At 37.1% G+C, this 14,167-nt stretch overlaps 1 protein-coding gene across 2 annotated transcripts in view; it reads left to right on the top strand.

The window, feature by feature from the left end:
* The window catches only part of LOC143346874 (fibroblast growth factor receptor homolog 1), a 110,013-nt gene that overhangs the window by 65,374 nt on the left and 30,472 nt on the right, over positions 1-14,167 (top strand). The gene's annotated exons all lie outside the window — the stretch shown is intronic.

The following is a 14,167-nucleotide window of genomic DNA, read 5'->3' as shown; positions in this document are numbered from 1 at the left end:
AAGCCATTTGCAATAAATACTCCCCAACTTTAATGTTAATTATCTAATAAAATTTTGATCGTGGGCCTCATTGTCTTCAAATTCTAAAGATCACAATGCTGGAACCGATTAAAAAAGATCAGCGTTGCAGCTGGTGGCCATTTTTCAATGATACGAACGAAAGTAAAATTATGGAAACTCGTATTTCTATTTAATTTGTTTGGAATTGCAAATATATTAGTAACAAGCCACTTGCAATAAATACTCCCCAACTTTAATGTTAAATATCTAATAAACTTTTGATCGTGTGCCCCATTGTCTTCAAATTCTAAAGATCATCATTGCACATGGTGGCCATTTTTCAATGATACGAACGAAAGCAAAATTATGGAAGCTCGTATTTCTATTTAATTCTTTTGAAATTGCAAATATATTAGTAACCAGCCACTTGCAATAAATACTCCCCAACTTTAATGTTAAATATCTAATAAACTTTTGATCGTGGTTACCATTGTCTTCAAATTCTAAAGATCACAATGCTGAAACCGATTAAAAAAGATCAGCGTTGCACCTGGTGGCCATTTTTCAATGATACGAACGAAAGCAAAATTATGGAAGCTCGTATTTCTATTTAAATTCTTTTGAAATTGCAAATATATTAGTAACCAGCCACTTGCAATAAATACTCCCCAACTTTAATGTTAAATATCTAATAAAATTTTGATCGTGTGCCCCATTGTCTTCAAGTTCTAAAGATCATCATTGCACATGGTGGCCATTTTTCAATGATACGAACGAAAGCAAAATTATGGAAGCTCATATTTCTATTTAAATTCTTTTGAAATTGCAAATATATTAGTAACCAGCCACTTGCAATAAATACTCCCCAACTTTAATGTTAATTATCTAATAAAATTTTGATCGTGGGCCTCATTGTCTTCAAATTCTAAAGATCACAATGCTGAAACCGATTAAAAAAGATCATCATTGCACATGGTGGCCATTTTTCAATGATACGAACGAAAGCAAAATTATGGAAGCTCGTATTTCTATTTAATTTGTTTGGAATTGCAAATATATTAGTAACAAGCCATTTGCAATAAATACTCCCAAACTTTAATGTTAAATATCTAATAAACTTTTGATCGTGTGCCCCATTGTCTTCAAATTCTAAAGATCACAATGCTGAAATTGATTAAAAAATAGTCAGCGTTGCACCTGGTGGCCATTTTTCAATGATACGAACAAAAGCAAAATTATGGAAACTCGTATTTTTATTTAATTTGTTTGGAATTGCAAATATATTAGTAACAAGCCACTTGCAATAAAACACTCCCCAACTTTAATGTTAAATATCTAATAAACTTTTGATCGTGTGCCCCATTGTCTTCAAATTCTAAAGATCATCATTGCACCTGGTGGCCATTTTTCAATGATACGAACGAAAGCAAAATTATGGAAGCTCGTATTTCTATTTAATTTGTTTGGAATTGCAAATATATTAGTAACAAGCCACTTGCAATAAAACACTCCCCAACTTTAATGTTAAATATCTAATAAAATTTTGATCGTGGGCCTCATTGTCTTCAAGTTCTAAAGATCACAATGCTGGAACCGATTAAAAAAAGAGTCAGAGTTGCACCTGGCGGCCATTCCTCGTGTTCGTTGAATGGTAACTAGACATTCAAAAATTTTTTCCCGCCATGGCGGAAATCCCCTGGCGCGGTCACGGTGTGTCTGGGCTGAGAAGTTGCTCTCTAAAGCCACGGAGGAGCGAAAACACACGCACAAAAGGCCCCGGAGAGGACACACCTACGGTCGGAACCTAACCGCGGAATCGTCGTAAGAAAAGATTCGCTAATCGCGGGCGAGCGTTGGCGTGAAATAGTTGACGCGAGCCAGCACGTGCTTCCGGTTTACCGTTCGCCCCGTTCCCCACGGTTTACGGTGCACGATTTATGGGCCAGTGGGCCCTTCCAGAAAACCAGACTTCTCCATTCCGCTCGTTTCCCTTCGTTTTTGGGGCCCCTTTGATCCTGGGACCGACGCGAAATGCCAAACCGACTTCGATCGGATTCTCAAGGGTTGGGACTCAGCGAAGGAACAATAGAATCGGGACTGAAGCAACCAGCAGGAAAATAAGGGCATCACGGAGCTTTTGTATACACGATCTAAGGCCCAGAAAAGTAATTAGATATTATGTTACGAGTCAAATCAGACTGATGATGTGTTGTAAGCTATTGATGATTTCGCGTTTTAATTTTCTTGAGAATGTTTTGAAATGCTAATATTATTTAAAAATTTTTAAGTATCAGGGATCTTTCGTAGTAAGTGTTCGAAAGGAAGGTTAAGAGAATAAAAATACAAGAATAAATTATGGAGTTCGAGGACGCTGGGGGATTGAAAATAAAAAAATGAGACGATCCTGATCCGAGGCGTGGGTAATTTTAATTTCTCGACACGTTCTTTTCAAGTATCGTCGATAAAATGTACCTTTATATGGACATCGTTTTCACCTCGTCTGAGCGTTTGGAGAGGTAGAACACGTCCGAGGTGGTACTAGAATTTTAATTCGACGACGATAGTTCCAAAGAACGACGGGGAGAAGTAACGCCGGAGTAAAAAACGTAGGGGATTCGTAAGCGGCCAACTACCAATTTCTATCCTAGCTACCAATAACATGGAAACGAAGAAAGACGTGCAAGATTACTATAATCTCAGAGTGTGTTGGCTTTCTTTGTCAGGAAAATTCAAAGTCGGAGGATTTGGTGATTCAATTTAATTTGAAACTTTGCACACAAAATGAAATGGATGATCCTGGTTGGTGAATAGATTTCGTTTAAATGTAACCTTAATAAATACCACGAGAGACGAGAAGTGTCGGCGTCGATCCTGAAATTACTACCTCGACGCCATCAAAACTCCCCGACCTACGTCACGATAATTACCGGGTGGTCGAAGACGAACAGGTTGAAGCAGTTTCATTCAATTTGTCTAGCCCCGAGTATACGCCTTGTCCTAACAGTTGGTCGCTTAGAACCTCGGAGATATCGAAAGGGGCGGGTTTCCTTGGAACGATTTCTCGTGTAGAAATGGCCGCCCGTACAACGTAAATCACGCATTTTAGTCGAATCGGTGGAGGAGTCGCGTGAAAGTCGATTTAACGGGCTCGTTTCATTCGTTCCGTCGTGCTATCGGTGTCTCGGGGGTCGTTTACACGAAAAGAGCATTAGCTTCATTGTTTCGTTAATTGTGGACGCGGGGTTGAAGCTGATAACGCTGCTAATTGCGCCACTATTGGGGCGAAATCTGTTTTGGGTGCTTGTCGACCAGGATGTCCCGTGGATCGAGCTTAAATCGATCGTATATCGGTGGCTCCGGACACTTTAGTGGCGACAGACAGTCGTTTTAGTGACAAAATGGCGTCTTTGTCTAGCTCGCGAGGACTTCGATCGAGGAAACGAATATTTTGGGATTGTCTTATCTTGTTTTGTCGAGCTTAAATCGATCCTGTGTCGGTGGTTCGAACATTTTAATGGCGACAGACTGTCGCTTTACTGATTCTCTGAAGAAAATGGCGTCCGTAAGGGACCTTAAGAATATGCTAATCAAATATTAAGATTCGTAAAAATGGAATATCGTTTTATCGAAGTATCTTTGACTCACCCAGGTGGGGCATCATTGAAAAAAGGATTGGTTGTCCGACGTGGATCATGGTTAAAATTATAACGTACGTTGTTCGGTTTGCAGTAGATAACTATAGTCTTGGTACCAGAGACTGAACACGAGTTCGAGAACGACCCTTTCCGATGTGAAACACGATTCTCTGTTCCGATAATGTAAATGATCTTCTGTTTGCAACATGCTGAACGATCTGGTTGACTACATGCAGTGGATGGAAAATATAAATGACCCTATTATGTGGACCAGTGGTTCTTAACCTTTTCTTACCGCGAACCCCCCCCTAACAGAGCACGTGTGGATCCTTTCTCGAAACGACCTTCTTAAATATTAACGTTCGGAGCGTTCGATGAAATGATTCCTATTAACTATTAAAAGGGATTAAATGTAATATATTTGTGTGCAATCTGAGCTCGTTGGGGGTCCGTGGACCGCAAGTTAAGAACCACTGAAGCGATCGTGTGTCAGCGCCTGCCTTTGCCTTACTACTAGTTCCGCGCGATTATGCTTCGAACAGAAACATAATCGGGGATTCGATGTACATACGTTTCTCCAAGTGTTGGAATGAAAAGTTTGTTACTGATATTGGTCTATTACTGCAAAATGGCAAACACGGTCCCGGTCGATCAACTTTTTTTTGCATCAATCTGGTCTCTCGAGTCGTTTAGTATGTCACGGATGGTAGAGTCGCGCCACTTATTCTAATATATTCGCCCGTCAAACGTAATGGACGACCAAAGTTTAATACACTGGCATGGGGGTCACCGGTGACCGACACTGTAAACCTTTTATAAATATTATTTACAGTGAGAGAACCGTAAAATTGAATGGTGTAAGATAATAAGTATACTATAGAATTGTGAAATAATTCGCCCGTCACCGTAATGGACGACCAAGATCGCCTTTAACATGGGGGTCACCGGTGACCGGCACTGTAAACCTTTTATAAATATTATTTACAGTGAAAGAATTGTAAAATTGAATGGTGTAAGATAATAAGTATACTATAGAATTGTGAAATAGTTCACCCGTCACCGTAATGGACAACCAAGTTCGCGTTTAACATGGGGGTCACCAGTGACCGGCACTGTAAACCTTTTTTAAATATTATTTACAGTGAAAGAACCGTAAAATTGGTAAAATTGAATACTGTAAGATGATAAGTATACTACTGAATTGTGAAATATTTCGCTCGTCAGCGTAATGGACGACCAAGATCGCCTTTAACATGGGGGTCACCGGTGACCGGCACTGTAAACCTTTTGTAAATATTATTTACAGTGAAAGAACCGTAAAATTGAATGGTGTAAGATAATAAGTATACTATAGAATTGTGAAATAGTTCACCCGTCACCGTAATGGACAACCAAGTTCGCGTTTAACATGGGGGTCACCAGTGACCGGCACTGTAAACCTTTTTTAAATATTATTTACAGTGAAAGAACCGTAAAATTGGTAAAATTGAATACTGTAAGATGATAAGTATACTACTGAATTGTGAAATATTTCGCTCGTCAGCGTAATGGACGACCAAGATCGCCTTTAACATGGGGGTCACCGGTGACCGGCACTGTAAACCTTTTGTAAATATTATTTACAGTGAAAGAACTGTAAAATTGAATGGTGTAAGATAATAAGTATACTATAGAATTGTGAAATAGTTCACCCGTCACCGTAATGGACGACCAAGTTCGCGTTTAACATGGGGGTCACCGGTGACCGGCACTGTAAACCTTTTATAAATATTATTTACAGTGAAAGGACCGTAAAATTTGTAAAATTGAATACTGTAAGATGATAAGTATACTATTGAATTGTGAAATATTACGCCAGTCACCGTAATGGACGACCAAGTTCGCGTTTAACATGGGGGTCATCGGTGACCGGCACTGTAAACCTTTTTTAAATATTATTTACAGTGAAAGAACTGTAAAATTGAATGGTGTAAGATAATAAGTATACTATAGAATTGTGAAATAGTTCACCCGTCACCGTAATGGACGACCAAGTTCGCGTTTAACATGGGGGTCACCGGTGACCGGCACTGTAAACCTTTTATAAATATTATTTACAGTGAAAGAACTGTAAAATTGAATGGTGTAAGATAATAAGTATACTATAGAATTATTAAATATTTCTATTTCACGCTATCGTTTGAACGAATGTCGAGTAAACGTGTTGAGTTTGGAAGGATACATCGAAGAACGGTTCTTCGATCATTTCCACGGCCTAATAGTTGTTGTTTCCTGCAACCCCGCCCATATTTCGAAAAAGCTGATCTCCAGCCGCGCTTTGGCCGTGAGCCAGGCCCGAAAACGCGTCCGACGAGGACAGGGAACGGCCACGGTCGTGCCAAATTGAATTACGGCCCTGAGGTACGGCTTTACGCACGTGCTGCTCAAGAGGGAACAACGGCATAATGCGCCACGAAGACGTCATAAATTTTTATAGACCATAGGCGTGTCGATCGATCGTATATCATTCCTCTCTGCCCGATCTCGTAGAATGAGTTGTTGGATTTCGATCCACAGTGCCCCGATCGAACCTTCCAAACGAATTCTCAACGATCTTAAGTCGAAGGTGGGTCGATTCTGACCCATATATATGGTAGTCTTTCTCGTCAAATTCCTAAATTGTTTCGATTTTGTACATTTTTTGGGCATTCATTCAAAAACTGTATTTAATCTCTTTTAACATTTTGTCCTTTCGTTGTTTATATAATTTGCAATCTTATTTCGATTATCATGTTTTACTATCTTGTGCACTAACGGGTCTTCTCGTTTATTGAGTAAATAAAATAATGCAAACAATCGTTTTCTGACCGTACAATAAACGATAAGTTTGTAGAACAATACAAGAATTGGTACAGTGGTCTTCGTAAAAATTGAAACGAAATTAAAGATAAGTAGTTATATAGAATAAGTTTCCGTGGGATTAATTGATAGCAAGTTGAAGAATATTTGTTGCAACCCCTCTCGAGGATCCTGCCGTGTTAAGATTTATTTTTTCGTCGCCTGACGATCTTTTCGTAAAATCCAGCGTCCACGGGGCCTTCTGGCAGATTGTTTTCTTTGAACGATCCTAACGACGCTCGAAGGTGCGCCCTGTCGAGCCCTCCGCGCCCTAAGAAAATACACCGACGCGAGAGACCGGGGGAAATTATGAATTCACCAGACGATTAATAACGTTCGTCGGGCAGGGGCCGTGAAAAGTCTCACGAATTTTCGAGGAGGTGAGAAACTCCCAGTCACCTGCTCGAACGCGTACATTTTGCGTCTGGTTCTCCTTCATTTTTTTTTTCGGGAAAAAATTCTCTGGAGGTTAGGGGTGCCAGGGAAAAGGATCCAGGACGAAGGGGAGGAGTCCGATTTCAGCGTTCGTGGGTCTTCGTGGAAAATATGGTCGCCAGATTGCCCCGAAGCAACGCTTACTTTTCGTTTCTTGGCTAATTTCATCGTCAATCTCTCCTATTCTTCAACCCTTATTATTTAACGCCAGAACTACCTATGGTGTATTTATTTACACGCGGAGAAATGTATTTTTTGTTTCAAAAAATTCAGTCGAGCAAATTCTTTACAAATTTTATTAGAAGTTACTAATGGTGATTCTAGAATTAATATCCCAAACTATGTATTCACCAGTATACTGATCGTGTGATTATCTCAGTGAACGTATCTACTAAAAATTCCCCATCAGAAATTGTTTTTCATTGATCGTAAAATTGTAAATAATAAAAAAAGGAATGTTTTGTGTATCGAGTAAACAAAAATTCCAAATTAGAAATTATTATGTACGACATTGAACTCTAAATTTTTTAAATATTCAGTGATTTAGGGAAGATCTGGCGATGGTTTTGTGTTAGTTGAATATATTTACTAAAAATTCCCCAACAGAATGGATCGTAAAATTGTAAATAATAAAAAAATGAATATTTTGTGTATCGAGTAAACTAAAATTCCAAATTGGAAATTATTATGTACGATATTGAACTCTAAATTTTTTAAATATTCAGTGATTTAGGGAAGATCTGGTGATGGTTTTGTGTTAGTTGAATATATTTACTAAAAATTCCCCAACAGAATGGATCGTAAAATTGTAAATAATAAAAAAATGAATATTTTGTGTATCGAGTAAACTAAAATTCCAAATTAGAAATTATTGTGTACGATATTGAACTCTAAATTTTTTAAATATTCAGTGATTTAGGGAAGATCTGGCGATGGTTTTGTGTTAGTTGAATGGCGATCGACGCGTTTTTCATGGGTTGTTGCCCAGTCGATTACACGTCCTTTCAATTTGTCCGCGCCCGGAGCCTCTATCGAAACGACGCGTGATAAATTCCCGTGGTCGTTAATTGTTGCACAAGGGTGGAATATATTCACGGACGGGCGCTTTGATGCGACTGGCTGCGTAAATCAGCCGATTTCCTTCGACAAATCTCGGGAAGAGGACCAGCCCATCCCCGAAATTTATGCTAAGCGAACCCCTCGGGTGGTCCCCGCTTAAGATCAGCCACTAAATTTGAATTCCTTAAGGGATGACCATCCTATCGTATTGTACAACGTCTAAAGATAGCGTTCTTACGACGCTCGATGCTCTACTTCGAACAACTTTATTTACACGACGTTCGTTTAACGAAATTAAATACAGGAAATTAATATGGCTTAGAAAACTTTTCATAGAAAAAATTTGAGAACTTTCTCGTTCGTCACTAAAATGTGCACCTTGCTCTTCTTCGATAAGGTATTTACCACGTGGAATTATGTAATTTAACTAGAAAAATCTGCGTCGAGTAAAAATTTCGAAGTGTAGAGTGAAAATTGCATAATATTTTACGACTGAAGCCCATTATTTACAATGCTTCTTATATTTTCTTAGAATTTTTTTATAAATTATAATAATCACTGTTTGCAGTACAGTAGTGACCAGGAAGTAATCGCAATTTATATTCGTAATGCGACCTTACTATTATCGTTATTAAGATTCAAAACGTTAAAATGGGGAATTAAAATTCTGTTCGAGTCTGTTTGGCCCGCGATAATAGAGTCACGGATATAGAATATTTCGGGTCGCTTTATCGAGCGTTAAACTTTCGGGTGTCGAATACCTGTACGTAAATAAGATAATGTATTTGATCCTGTCGTACAACGCCGTACTCCATCCATTCCTATCTGATAAGATTAAAGACCTATTCACGATTCGTAACGTTGATCTAACGCGCAACGAACGATCTACGCCTCGCTCCTTTCACCTGTTTGATCGGAGAATCATTGCCCCGGAGTATCTTTAACTAACTGGCCCGAATAAATTTACCTCGTGACTTTTCCACTGCTAATTTTAGGCTACTATTAGGCTCTTTGAACGCGACAAATTAATTATACAATCTTATCTGGGCGAGGAATATATTTTTACGCGGACGTCTTCATCAGAAACGATCGAGGAATTTTCATTTTTTTAATTAAACAACATTTCGAGTTATTTTATTGGGATAAAATATATTAGAATGTTCGTCGACCCTTCTTCCGTAGAATGTGTATTTTTTTAAGTCGATACACTGTTGGAAAATGTGATTAAAAAATTGTTCTCAATATTGCAGTCTTCTGAATATACTGATTTTTTCTTTTTAATTAAACAACGTTTCGAGTTATTTTATTGGAATAAAATATATTAGGATATTCGTCGACCCTTCTTCCGTAGAATGTGTATTTTTTTAAGTCGATACACTGTTGGAAAATGTGATTAAAAAATTATTTTCAATATTGCAGTCTTCTGAATATACTGATTTTTTCTTTTTAATTAAACAACATTTCGAGTTATTTTATTGGGATAAAAAATATTAGAATGTTCGTCGACCTTTTCTTCGTAGAATGTGTATTTTTTTAAGTCGATACACTGTTGGAAAATGTGATTAAAAAATTATTTTCAATATTGCAGTCTTCTGAATATACTGATTTTTTTTTTTTAATTAAACAACATTTCGAGTTATTTTATTGGGATAAAATATATTAGGATATTCGTCGACCCTTCTTCCGTAGAATGTGTATTTTTTTAAGTCGACACACTGTTGGAAAATGTGATTAAAAAATTATTTTCAATATTGCAGTCTTCTGAATATACTGATTTTTTCTTTTTAATTAAACAACGTTTCGAGTTATTTTATTGGGATAAAATATATTAGGATATTCGTCGACCCTTCTTCCATAGAATGTGTATTTTTTTAAGTCGATACACTGTTGGAAAATGTGATTAAAAAATTGTTCTCAATATTGTAGTCTTCTGAATATACTGATTTTTTTTTTTTAATTAAACAACATTTCGAGTTATTTTATTGGGATAAAAAATATTAGAATGTTCGTCGACCTTTTCTTCGTAGAATGTGTATTTTTTTAAGTCGATACACTGTTGGAAAATGTGATTAAAAAATTGTTCTCAATATTGCAGTCTTCTGGATATACTGATTTTTTCTTTTTAATTGAGCGACACTTCCAGCAATTTTATTATAATAAAAAATATTAGAATGTTCGTCGACCTTCTCTTCGTAGAATGTGTATTTTTTTAAGTCGATACACTGTTGAAAAATGTGATTAAAAAATTGTTCTCAATATTGCAGTCTTCTGGATATACTGATTTTTTCTTTTTAATTGAGCGACACTTCCAGCAATTTTATTATAATAAAAAATATTAGAATGTTTGTCGACCTTTTCTTCGAAGAATGTGTATTTTTTTAAGTCGAACCACTGTTGGAAAATGTGATTAAAAAATTGTTCTCAATATTGCAGTCTTCTGAATATACTGATTAATTTTCCCTTTCGATCGAACGATATTCCATTAAATAATGAAAATCGTATAAATAAAAAATTACGATAAGTGGAAATAGGGAGTATGAAAGGGTAAAAGTCCCCCCAATATCGAACTCAACTTCGATAAGAGCGGAATTTCGTTTCGTATCTCGTCGATATATTTACCCGCGTAAATATTTCACCGTTCGAAGGAAAAATTTCCCCCGAAATAAATTGGCTGTTGAATACGTTGGCGAGATCGAGATTCGAGAGAAGTTTCGTTCGATTTTTAAACGCCTCGAGCGTCAATGACTCAGGCGGCCTGTTCCATAAATTATTATAACGTTACGAAGCATTTTATCCGTGTCGCTTATTATTTACTTTGTCTCTTTTCGCGTTACCGTTCGTTTTGCACGCTAACGATCTGGTCCGAGAACGAAAGGTTGCCTCGCTATCGAAATATTTATTCTGGAATGAAAATTATGAGAAACGAGGCTGCCGTATTAAAATCAGAAACGTTGGTTGCAGTCATAACAAGCCATTTATTATTTCTATATATAAACCGGAGAGTTTGCCGTCTCGCATCGATCTATTCATAGATTTCGATCGTTCGATAAAAAACAAATATACAGGGTGTTCAGACAACACTGGGAGAAATTTTAATGGGAGATTCTGGAGGCCAAAATAACACGAAAATCAAGAATACTAATTTGTTGATAAAAGCTTCGTTCAAAAGTTATTGACAAAATTATTAATAAAATTTGTTCGCCTACTCGAATTTTTTTCTCGAAAGTGAGTAGAATTTCGAGGGTATGTCTAATGACCAAAAATTACTGTAATTAACTCCCGCAACTGAAAATAATTTTTGTAGAACGATTTGAAATTTTTTAATTTTGCCAAAAATTTAAGCACCTATTCGAATTTTTTTCTCGAAACTGCGTAAGATTTCGGGGGTATGTCTATTCACCAAAAATTATTATAATTAACCCCTGCAGTCGAAAATAATTTTTCCGGAACGATTTGAAATTTTTTAATTCAATTTTTTAATGATTTTTTAACGAATCAAGAAAGAAATTGATATTCTTGATTTTCGACTTATTTAGAAAAATTAAAATTTTTCCCAGGGATGACCGAACACCCTGTATATGCGTCTAAATATAGCTGGTAAAATTAACCCACGGTACGATACGAAATTATTTATTATTTAATAAAAGAAGCATTTATCGTCGCTATTTCATATATCACAATTACGAAACCTGAAAGGGACGTTGGAGAAACAATAGAACATACGGGTTTTGATATACGTTTCACGGTTCTGCTATGAAAGTTCTCCGCGCTGTGTACCATTTTTAGGCAGTTCAACGTCCACAATTTGCGCGACAGAAATTTACACGCCCATTGAAAACGCTTCGGGCGTACGGTGTAACCGATCCTCCGTGCCCCCGAGTAGATCTCTTTTCGGTGCTCGGCGCCGAGTAAATGTTGGCTTTATGCGTTTCCGGCGTCGTTAATGCAATCTTTATGGAGCCGTTTCAAGGATGATATTATTACGCCGCAATTTTCGTCGCCACCGGGCGAATTTGACTCCCGCAATAATTTTCAATCAGCCTTCGAACTAAAAATGAACTAGACTGGTTTACTCTGTTGATAATACCGATACGTTGCAGTCGCCATACACGTTGTACTAACGAGCACTGGTGAATTGTAACTCGTCGATTAAATGTTCCCAGACGCAGCATAGATCGTTCTACACGAAAAAATTCACGTTCAAAATTTATTTAGATCGTCTAATAAGCTTCGAAACCAATCATAATTCAAAGTAGAGGAATATTTTAGGAGAAACGAAAAATAGAATCGGCGCGTTCTATTTAAATGTCGCGAAATATGTATATCGGGGACGATCGACGAAACCCCAAGCGAGCAGCGTGGATCTTTATAAATAGAGGCGTTTAAAAGTAACCACCGGGACCGGTTTACAAGGGTTACCATAAAGTAACATCAGAATCGCGCTGGTTCCCGTCGTTTCTTTTTTCGCCCTGTCCGTGAATCGTCATAAATCGGATCGAAAACGAGCCATCGGGCCACGGGACGGCGTAGAATATTTTATGCCGTGTACTATCCGGGCAAAGCGACGATCCTCGGTCCCCATAAAGAATAATAGACGGCCCTAGAAAACACATGGCCGGCACTTGGTCCCGTACCAGACCCGAATCCGTGCACCAGAACACGTCCGGTGCATCCTCGCGACTCACTCGACCCCCATAGATCACGGTGCACCATAACCCGCGTGTCCTCTTTGAGCCCATCCTCGTCAGGATCCTCTTACCGAGCATTCAGATTGCATTTAACATTGTACAGACGCGCTGCAAACTCTCTATTCCTGATAAACTCAGGTTGAACGAAACTAATATGGCGTAGCAAAATTACTGTCGATAGAAATTATATTTTTTTCTAATTTATTTGTTAATATTTACTGGGTCTTTTTCAACCAGTGCAGTTTATAATGTACATTGCACTGCAGAGTCTCCATTTACGATAAACTCGAGATGAATAAAGCTAGTAAAAACTAATATGGCGTAGCAAAATGGGTGTCGATAGAAATTATATTTTTTTCTAATTTATTTGTTAATATTTACTGGGTCTTTTTCAACCAGTGCAGTTTATAATATACATTGCACTGCAGAGTCTCCATTTGCGATAAAATCGAGATGAACGAAGCTAGTAAAAACTAATATGGCGTAGCAAAATGGGTGTCGATAGAAATTATATTTTTTTCTAATTTATTTGTTAATATTTACTGGGCTTTTTCAACTAGTGCAGTTTATACTATACAGGTGCACCGCAGAGTCTCCATTTACGATAAACTCGAGATGAATAAAGCTAGTAAAAACTAATATGGCGTAGCAAAATGGGTGTCGATCGAAATTATAATTTTTTCTAATTTATTTGTTAATATTTACTGGGTCTTTTTCAACCAGTGCAGTTTATACTATACAGGTGCACCGCAGAGTCTCCATTTACGATAAACTCGAGATGAATAAAGCTAGTAAAAACTAATATGGCGTAGCAAAATGGGTGTCGATAGAAATTATATTTTTTTCTAATTTATTTGTTAATATTTACTGGGTCTTTTTCAACCAGTGCAGTTTATAATGTACATTGCACTGCAGAGTCTCCATTTACGATAAACTCGAGATGAATAAAGCTAGTAAAAACTAATATGGCGTAGCAAAATGGGTGTCGATAGAAATTATATTTTTCTTTAATTAATTTGTTAATATTTACCGAGTCCATTTCAACCAGTGCAATTTATTAGAGGCAAAAATAAGACGAAAATCAAGAATACCAATTTGTTGATGGAGGCTTCGTTAAAAAGTTACTAACAATTAAATTCAAATATTTCGAATCGTTCTGGAAAAATTATTTTCGGTTGCGGGGGTCAATTACAATCATTTTTGGTGAATACACAAACCCTTGAAATCTTACCCACTTTCGAGAAAAAAATTCGAGTAGATAATGGAATTTTTAAACGAAATTAAAAAATTTCAAATCATATTGAAAAAATTATATGTAGTTACAGGGGGCAATTACAAGCATTTTTTATGAATGGACCTACCCCGAAATCCTACGCACTTTCGAGAAAAAAATTCCTTAACGAAAATCTATTAATTAAGTACCTAAATTTTTCGACGAAATTAAAATATTTCAAATCGTTCTGAAAAAAATAT

The sequence above is a fragment of the Colletes latitarsis genome, chromosome 10 (assembly GCF_051014445.1).
Source record: "Colletes latitarsis isolate SP2378_abdomen chromosome 10, iyColLati1, whole genome shotgun sequence".
Lineage (NCBI taxonomy): Eukaryota > Metazoa > Arthropoda > Insecta > Hymenoptera > Colletidae > Colletes > Colletes latitarsis.
Note: the sequence above shows the minus strand (reverse complement) of the source record. Positions and strands in the feature narration are given on the sequence as shown.